Genomic DNA, 9,955 nt, shown 5'->3' on the forward strand with positions numbered 1-9,955 from the left:
TTTAGACATGGAGTATATGGGCCTCCATGGGAACTCTTGCTCTAGGCTGTGGCTGAGGTAGAGGCTGGCTCGGTGGCCAGGATTTGCTCTCAATTCTGCTAACTGCTGCTCTCCTTTGATTAGGAGATTGGCTTAATCCTGGCTGTCATTTCGTATGCCATTTTGAATGTTTCAGCCTGGAATGTGAAAGTGTTAAAATGAACAAATAATTGTAAGGGGCGAGTGATTTGGAATGCATTCAGAGAATTGTTTAAAAAAATTGTTCTTTATCTTGGCACACTGTTTGCACTAAATTTATTTTAAAGCATAATAATAATTTTTGATAATAATTATAATTTTCTCATTATTCAGAGAAGGGCAGCCACTACCCTGGAGATAGCACTGTTGCTGCCAAGAGCTTCTGGAAAAATACAAAGCTTTCTGATTGTTCAAGGATATTTTCACCTTCGAGGCAGGCTCAGGCCCAGAACGCCTTTCCTTCTGCACCTGGGCCGCGTTGGAAATCAATGGCCAGAAATCACTCTTTCCTAGGGTCTGTAGTTGGCTCATGATGTCTTAGCCTCATCTTCCCTGTCAGGTAGGAGGGAGGCATAAAACCTTGGGATATTTGTGACCATCTTGCTGGACATTTTACTCTGCCGAGGTTTGACAGCTACTTAAAAATAGTACAGCTAAGTGTCAATGACTAACTATATGAAGGGAAACCCTCAACTCTGAAAATCAATTCTGAGCCTGACGTTGGACTCACCATTGCATGAGTTTCTGATTTACTTATTTTTTGCATTGCACTGTCTCTGCTCTTAGATTCTTTAGAGCAGCAGGTGGGGGTAAGCCTTGGTTGCCCAGGCAGTTCCTGATGAGTTGTGGGTGTGGGAGATGAAAGCAGAACATGAGTGAGATGCTAGATTACTCCCCACTTTTCAGCTTCATTGTTTCAACTTCCTCCCTCCTTAGATTAAAAAAAAATTTTTTTTTAACCAGCATTGCTTATATAACACAGCACTGGGCTGGGTTTTCTCCTTTCTTTCTCCTTTTGATAGATATGCTATCAGATAGTAAACTGGTCTCAGGTAGGAGAAGTAAAGAGCCTGGAGAATTCATTAACTTGATAATCACTCTCTAAGTAATTCATAATGATAGCCTGGTTTCCTCATCAGCAAAATGAGGATAATCATACCCAACTATAGGGTTATTGTGCAGTCAAATAAAATTATATACGTAAAGTCTTGGCACTGTTGACAACTGGGGCTGGATAATTCTTTCTTGGGGCAGGGGGTGCTGTCATCTGCATTGTAGGATTTTTAGCAACATCCCTGACATCTATTCACTAGATGCCAGTAGCACTTCCCCTCGCCCCAGCTGTGACAGTGAAAAAAGTCTCCGGCATTGTCAAATGTCCCTTGTGGGGCAAAATTGCTCTCCCCATTGAGATTCATGGCTCTAACATAATGTCTAGTACGTTGCACTTAAAATATTGTAGCTTTTATTGTTTAAGGGCAAGTGGGAATAGGTGCATGGGTCAAATAAACTACAATTGCAGAGTGTCTAATGGACTTGGAAATTAGGAGATTACTGATGACCTCAGCAAAGAACGTTAGTTAAGAGTGGATGGAAGTGAGAAAGTGGAGAAGGCAAGGACTAGAAGATTATTGCTGGTCTTACTCTTTTAAGAATCATTATATATAATACTACTTACAAATTTTAATGAGCCTTTGAATTTCTTACACAGTCTTTATAGTTTATTCTAGCATCTCTTAGAGTGAATGCATAATCTACTTTAAAAAGCAGGGGGACAGAGCCTGGTCAGGCCCCCATCAGCTATGACATACATCCTGATTTGATGATATTCAGTCCCTCAGTGTGGAACCACAGTCTGCCTGGAACATCTATCTGTAGGTTGTCTCGTTTGGGCTCCTGGTTCCATACCAGGCTCCCATTGAGTTTGTTAAGAAGTTATTTATTAAGATATACAGGGCTTTAATTGTTTGTTCTCTTTCCTCAAGGCTATCAAGTTAAGCAAAAAACAAACAAGAAAAACAAAAACATCTTGAGTTCTCAACCTCCTTCTGAAGACAATATTCACTACCACTTCTGGCTGCTACTGTGTGCCGGGCACTAGTACCGTACAGATATTACCTCGTTTTAATATTTATAGTAACCCTGAAGGTGGATATTCATATCTCCCTTTTATAGGTTAAAAAATTGAGACTCGGTAACTTTCTTAAGATTACACAACGTGTAGGGGGCTACGTTGAGCCCAGCTTTCATCTTGTGTTTCCCTAAATCCAAAACTTGTGACATTTAATGTGTCTGTGCTGGGGGTGGAAGGTGATGTGGGCCGTCATTTCCAGATAGAAATGTTTTTTCCTAAACCCAGAACAAAACGCCCTGATAGCAGGGTCACAAGACCAACTACTTATATCATAGATCTCTGTCTTTTGCCATCTCTAAACTTTCACTCAGTTACATCCTGATCTCTAGTCTCCAGAGCTTTTCTGGCTTGGGGCTTCAATGCAAACTTGCTATATTGCCTGAAAAAATTAATAATTATAACTAACATTTTATAAGCATTATCTTATTTAAACCTCACAACAACCTGATGAAGGAAATAGGTGCTATTATTATCCCCATTTTTGCAGTTGAAGAAAGTAAGTAACAGAAAGGTTAAGTATCTTGCTGAGGGCATACACCAGTAATTATGGAGCTGATTCAACTCAAGATCTGTCTGTTTCCAGAGCTCCATGTTCTTAACTTCCTCATTATTCAGGTGAAGGAGCAAACCTGAAATGGCGGCTAATTTTAAAACCTCGCCTTTTCAGAGCACCTTGTGCACATGACCTGACCAAACTCAGTGAAGTCAATGCAGGTGCACACTGCACATAGAAACAGTGGGAGTTACATTGTCATTATTATTAGAGGTAGTCTTTAGCATTTCTATGGCACTTTATTCTTGAAAATTGCTGTTAATTTATTTTCCTACTGAAAATTCACGAGTGCTTTGAAATACATAGCCTATTTATGTATTTGGGCACATCTACATTGTTGGTAAATGTACAGAGAAAAATCATATCTGGTTACTGAGATCCAGTAGCTAAGGTAATATAGTTTTGCTTCATTAAACTTTCCCAGTAAAGCAGAGCATCCCTACTTTCCATCACACATTCTAATGTCTGAGCATCCTACCATTCTATTCAGAGATAAAATGGGGGAACTCAATGGATTAGTCAATCAATCAATAAACAAATGTTAATTGATGACAAACTTCAATACATTAGAAATTGAATTTAGGATTCGGTAAACTCTACTTTATATTTGTTTAAATTCATATTCCATAATAAGCAGGCTTCTGTATAGATTCTTTAATATGAGGCATATATTCGAATACTGTCAGTGTTTTCTATGCTCAACATCCCTGCACACTGCTAGCCAAGCAGACCCTTGAAAATGTTCAACTATAAATAAACATGTGTCTGAGTAAGAATCTTTCTCAGATGGTATCTGCTTCTCTTTGGCTACAAGAGATCCAGTGCTATGTCAAGCAGCGATTCTTCACTCCTACCCATGGACAGACGTTTTACTGACCTTTTAGTGTCAGTAAGCAAAGGGCTTCACCTGTAAAGTGCAAACAGCATGCAGAATGTGTTTAGAAATGAATGTTTGTGCATTCATTTTGATAGTATTTGATTAAACTAAAGGCATGAACTGGAAAAATGAATAATTGCAACAACTTCCGTTGACCCAATAAGCTACAGTAAGTAATGAAAGTCCTACAATTAAACAACAACAATACCCTCAAAATCACATGTCATCAGTAAAGAAAATATACACAATTATCATCTCAAGTACTGCATATCTCTGTTGGGAATAATTGGATTCTGACTTGGAAACAGCCTGACTTAAAATAGACCATTGAAAACAGTGCCTCTCCAAACCCTCAGCCCTGGATTACCAGCGTGCTGAATTGGGGAATTTAAAATAACAGACCCTTCCAATTAAGTAAAACCCTTAAGAGGAAAACAATCAACTTCCATAAAAATCTCAGGAATAGTAACATCTTTTTATTTTCCATCTTTTAATTCTGCCTTGATATAGCTTCTAGAGCCCATGAAGATCTAATTTGGGGGGAAAAAAGAGAAAGAGAACAGGTTTCTACTGCCCCAAAAATGAGAAGAAATGAAAACAGTTTCCTCAGGGGTTCAGGTTTTTAAATAAGAGAGGGTACAGAGTTTTAATGCATGTTCTCAGAGAACCACAGAACCCCAAACTGCTTAAATAACCTCTCAGGCAAACACTGTGTATTAAACTAGAAACGAAAAGAAAAACTACTTACCCTGAAAATTTCTTCTGATTTCTGGAGACTGTGGGGTTTAGCACCTCAGCTCCTGCAGCCATTTACTAACAGCAGACATGCCCAATCAAAGCAAACTTTGCCTTTCCCAGGACACAGAAACTGTGGAAATGAACAGAAAGAAAATCACCCATTTTTGCCTCTCAGGTGAAATCACTTGTGTGCTTCTCTTCCAGCTTCCCTATTAGACCTTACTGCATGTTTCATAGCTGCTTTCGAATGCATCATTTTCTCTAGAGAATTTGGGAGGGACCCTAAACTGAACGTTGCTTGGGTCAGCCCTTCAGAAGCTCTGTCCCTGGTGCTGAAAAAGAGGTGTAGCAGGATCCGTTTTCCACCTCTCTCTTCTCTTTTCCCTCTGTGCCTCTATGTGCTTTGTGCTATGCTTTTTAGTACATGTGTATTTTCCCCTCAGTGCTCTTTTGAATCTCAGTTTTCCCACTGTCTTTACTTCTATGCTTTAATTTATCTTGAATAATTCTCACCTTCCTCAGTTTCATTGTCATTCCAGCTTTTGGTGGGTGTAAAGATGATTGGTTCAGAAGAATGAGCAGATCAACAAATTGATACCACAAGTGGTTAATAGAAATCAGTACACTTTAAAACACAATTGACAGAATAATTGAACTTGGAGGTGTAAGCCTGTCTTTGAAAAGAAGGTTAAAGGAAATATATTACAGCAGAAGCAAAACTGAGGCATGAAGTATAACTGGTGATAAAGTTGAAATAAGTTTAATACTGTGAGAACTGTTAAATGTTTATTTAGTGGCACTCTTTGTTTTCAGAGAACTTTACAATAACCTTTGCCAATTCATGCTTACTGCTCGTCTGAGGTATATGTGAGTAATTTTTTAAAACTCAACTTTAGAACTGGCTAAAGGGAGATGCAATGAAGGGTAGCCAGTGAAAGTCAGTTTCTGAAGCAGCACTAGAACTTAAACAATCTTAATTCATTGTCACCTGTTCATGTAACATTTAACCATGGAATCCTAACTATTCCCTACTTTCTTGTTTTCGATTTCTTTTCCTTCCTTCAGAAAGGGTGGTAGTTCTTTGACTACTTTCTCTGCCAACAGTGGATATGTTTGGCAGCTGCAGTCCAGACTGTCATGGGAAGCTAGTTCCAGTTCAACTATGATAGAGACCTCTGCTGGCTGAGAAAGGCAGCAACAACAAGGTCTAAATATTGCTATTAATAACAGCCATCATTTATTGAGCATGTACTAGTAGCCAGTCATTTTAATGCATTCTCTCTTTTAATCCTTTCAACAACCCTAAAAGGTAGGTACTGTTTTTCCATTCCTAGTTTATAAATAGGGAAATTGAAGCTTAGAGAGGTTTAAATAATTTCTGAAGGTCACACGGCTAACAAGTAGTAGAGCCAGGATCTAGATCTGACATCAGTTAATTCTGGAGCATGTTCTCTTCACTACTATGCTACAATTCTTCCAAAGATGGAAAATTTAGATTTCCCAGGAGGCTGACAATATGTCATAGAGAATAATAATTATGATGACAAAAATGATGATATCAATGATATAATATTGCTATGGTGACTTATAGTTTATAAGGCATTTTCTAATTCATGCTCCCATCTGCATCTTACATAAATCCTCATGATGCCCATTTTTACAGAGGCTGTTATGGATTGAATTGTATCCTCCCCAAATCCATAATCTCAGAATGTGACTATATTTGGACATAAGGTCTTTAAAGAGGTGATTAAGTAAAAATGAGGCCAGGGCTTCCCTGGTGGCGCAGTGGTTGGGAGTCTGCCTGCCGATGCAGGGGACACGGGTTCATGCCCTGGTCCGGGAGGATCCCACATGCCGCGGAGCGGCTGGGCCCGTGAGCCATGGCCGCTGGGCTTGCACGTCTGCAGCCTGTGCTCCGCAACGGGAGAGGCCACAACAGTGAGAGGCCTGCGTACCACAAAAAAAAAAAAAAAAAAAAAAAAATGAGACCATTACAGTGTGCCCTAATACAATCTGACTGGTGTCCTTATAAGAAGAGGGAGAGGGCCTCCCTGGTGGCGCAGTGGTTGAGAGTCCGCCTGCCGATGCAGGGGATACGGGTTCGTGCCCCGATCTGGGAGGATCCCATATGCCGCGGAGCGGCTGGGCCCGTGAGCCATGGCCGCTGGGCCTGCGCATCCGGAGCCTGTGCTCCGCAACGGGAGAGGCCACAACAGTGAGAGGCCCGCATACCACAAAAAGAAAAAAAAAAAAAAAAAAGAAGAGGGAGAGACACCAGGGAGACACACACAGAGAAAAGGCCACATGAGAACACAACAAGAATGCAGCCCTCTGCAAGCCAAGAAGAGAGTCCTCAGGAGAAACTAAACCTGTCAACAAGTTGATCTTGGACTTCTAGCCCCCAGAAGTGTGGGAAAATTAATTTATGTTGTTTAAGCCATCCAAACTGTAGTATTTTGTTACATAAACCCTAGCAAACTAATACAGAAGTTTAGGGAGGTTAGGTGCCATATCCAAGGTTGCTCATGATTTATGGGGCATAAATATATCGAATATGCCCTAAAACTGGAATTTCCAGCTTGAATGTAAACCCCTAGGCTCTTCTTCCCTTGGATTTGGGGACCAAGAGAATATGCACTGTCAAGGTTTGGCATGTCTGATATGTAACAGCAGAGAATGTACGAGTAGAATTTAGCAGAATCCTATTAAGGGGCTCAGGGTCTTATTGCTCATTTTCAGCATCATGGTTCCACTTTGAGTACCCTGTTTATTTTCTTTAGCGTTTGATGATATCATATCTGATGATAATGCTGCCCTGATAATGCACGAATGTAGCAGGAAAGGTCACATTTCTAAACTTTCTGTGTTGAGAGTACATGGTGTATCCTCACAGAGCAGCTATAAATGTTGCTGGCAGAATTTTCCTCAGCATTTTTGTAATGTCTTTCTTTGGCAAATTTCAAAGGAAGATAAAGAGGGAAATTAACCGACATCCCCAAAGTCACACATCTGGGCAGTCAACTCAGTCTTGACTCAACTGCCTCTCTAGTAGATTCCCTGACTGCCTTAGGGAACAGAAAGTGGGTGGTGAATAAGGGGGTCCTTCCTCTCAGGACTTCAATGTAGATGACAGTCAGCAATTGCTCCTTTTAATCTGGCACTTCCCATTCATACAACACTGAACAACTTTCAATCTTTTAAGTAAACAGAACTCTTATTCGTGATTGGCATTGAAGATTTGGAGACCTGCCTTCTGGGAAGGACTCCAGGATGCCTACAAAACTGATATGCTTGGGCAGAAATCAAGAAAAATATAGATCATTCTCATTTTCCTTCCAGGAACCTGTCTCAGTAGCATGACTGGAACATCTTATGTTCCAGTCAACAGTGCTTCATCAGGGAAGTCTTCCTATTTTGAACCTGAACTGGGAGGTTTAGAGCAAGAGTTAAGAGGTGGTGGGTGTCTGATATATAGGCATGCTCAGTGGTTTTGTTTGAAAGGGAATTGGTGTGAAGTCTGTGGTAGAAATATTCCCCTCTAGTCTTTGAAATGCTGCTCCAGGGTAGTGGTTCTTGGGTTTCATCACAGAAAGCTGGCCTTCAGTACCAACCATTGAGTGTAACATGACTTTCTCACATCACTTTAAGCCGCCACAGAGCTCACACTCAACAGGACAGTGTGGAGACCGAATGAGGCAGGGTAGGGAGCCAATTTTCAGGGCTCTCACTGTTGTGGCCTCTCCCGTTGCGGAGCACAGGCTCTGGGCACGCAGGCTCAGCGACCATGGCTCACAGGCCCAGCCGCTCTGCGGCATGTGGGATCTTCCCGGACCGGGGCATGAACCCATGTCCCCTGCATCGGCAGGCAGGCTCTCAACCACTGCGCCACCAGGGAAGCACGACATTTTTTTTTACATCTTATTGTAGTATAATTGCTTTACAATGTTGTGTTAGTTTTTTTCTGTACAACAAAGTGAATCAGCTATATGTATACATGTATCCCCATATCTCCTCCTTCTTGCGTCTCCCTCCCACCCTCCTTATCTTGCCCCTCTAGGTTGTCACAAAGCATCAAGCTGATCTCCCTGTGCTATGCGGATGCTTCCCACTAGCTATCTATTTTACATTTGGTAGTGTATATATGTCAGTGTTACTCTCTCACTTCGCATGACGATATTAAATTACATAAATACCATCAGAGAATAGCCTTTTGGTATGTTTTTCACTAGAATCAGACCTCAAGTTGTAGAGTGCAAAGGTAATTTGGCAAATGCAGTAAGTGGGCCAAGTAGTATGATAGCATCTTCCTAATCCCAGCCCCCATTCCTCACCAATGACACGGTGGTCTTGCCATAGATGAGAAAGACCTAGGTTTTATGTTTGAATTCACTCTGCTGCTGTGATAAACGTATGAAAGAGAAAAATAGGTCAATTCATTTTTTATTGTCTAGTACTGGGCTCGAATCTTTCTTCTTTTTTACTAGAGAATGTCACCAAGTTACAGTGGAAGATTCCCAACCAATCAGATCAGTACCCACTCCACTCTTTTACAGGTAGCAGAGTAAGAGTAGGGAAGGAAATAAATAAGTGATATCTGTTTTCATATTTATATCAACTTTTCTGTGTGCTTGCATCTATCTTACTTCCTTTTTATACTTTCATCTTCACTTTTCCACCTATGTTCTTCCTGTTTTTTCCTACTCTACATCAGATAATCTTTTATTCTTTTACCTTTTTCTCATTTTCTCCCCCAATATTCTATTTCTTTTCTTCTTCCCCAAATTACGTATAAAAGGGAATGGGGATGGGATGGAATTAGAGAAATTTGTATCTTAATTAATTTATCATTTGTTCAAAAAGGACTTTGGGTTGTTGAATGTGGCAGATTGTATCTTCCAAAGATGACCACAATTACATCTCCTATCTTTCATGCTCTTCTAGAACCTTGCCACTACACCATCAAGAGTAGAGTCTATGTCTCTCCTTGAACCTCGTAGGCCCTTGTAACTCCCTCGACTAATAGAGTATGGCAGAAGTGATGCTATGTGATTTCTGAGGTCAGGCCATAAAAATGCCACATACTTCCATTTTGTTCTTTTGGGACACTTGTTCTTGGAACTCAGTCTCCATGCTTTGAGAAAGCCCAAGCAACCCCTGAAGGGATCCACATGGAGAGAAACCAAGACAGTTTGCCCCACAGCCCTGGGTGAGCTTCCAGCTGAAAGCCAGCATCAACTTGCCAGCCCTAAGAGTAAGTCATTTTGTAAGTGGCTCCTCCAATCTCCAATTGAGCTGTCCCAGTTGATGCCATGTGGAACAGAGACAAGCTGTCTCTGCAAAGCTCTGCCCAGATTTCAGATTCATTAGCACAATAAATGTTTGGTACTGTTTTAAGCAAATAATTTTATTGTATAGCAATAGGTAATACACTTAGATTCAATCTTTCTAGAACTTGTCACATTTAGTGTTCAGAAGAGCACATCTCAAATTCTGTCAAATCCCATTCTGAAGCAATTGCCATTTAATTATTTAGTGTGTTTTGTTTGAATCTCAGATGCTGCTTATGTAACTGATTTTATAAAACTGTGTTACTCAAAGTATGGGCCATGGACCAGAAGCAGCAACAACAGTT

This window comes from Mesoplodon densirostris, chromosome 5, assembly GCF_025265405.1.
Source record: "Mesoplodon densirostris isolate mMesDen1 chromosome 5, mMesDen1 primary haplotype, whole genome shotgun sequence".
NCBI classification, from domain to species: Eukaryota; Metazoa; Chordata; class Mammalia; order Artiodactyla; family Ziphiidae; genus Mesoplodon; species Mesoplodon densirostris.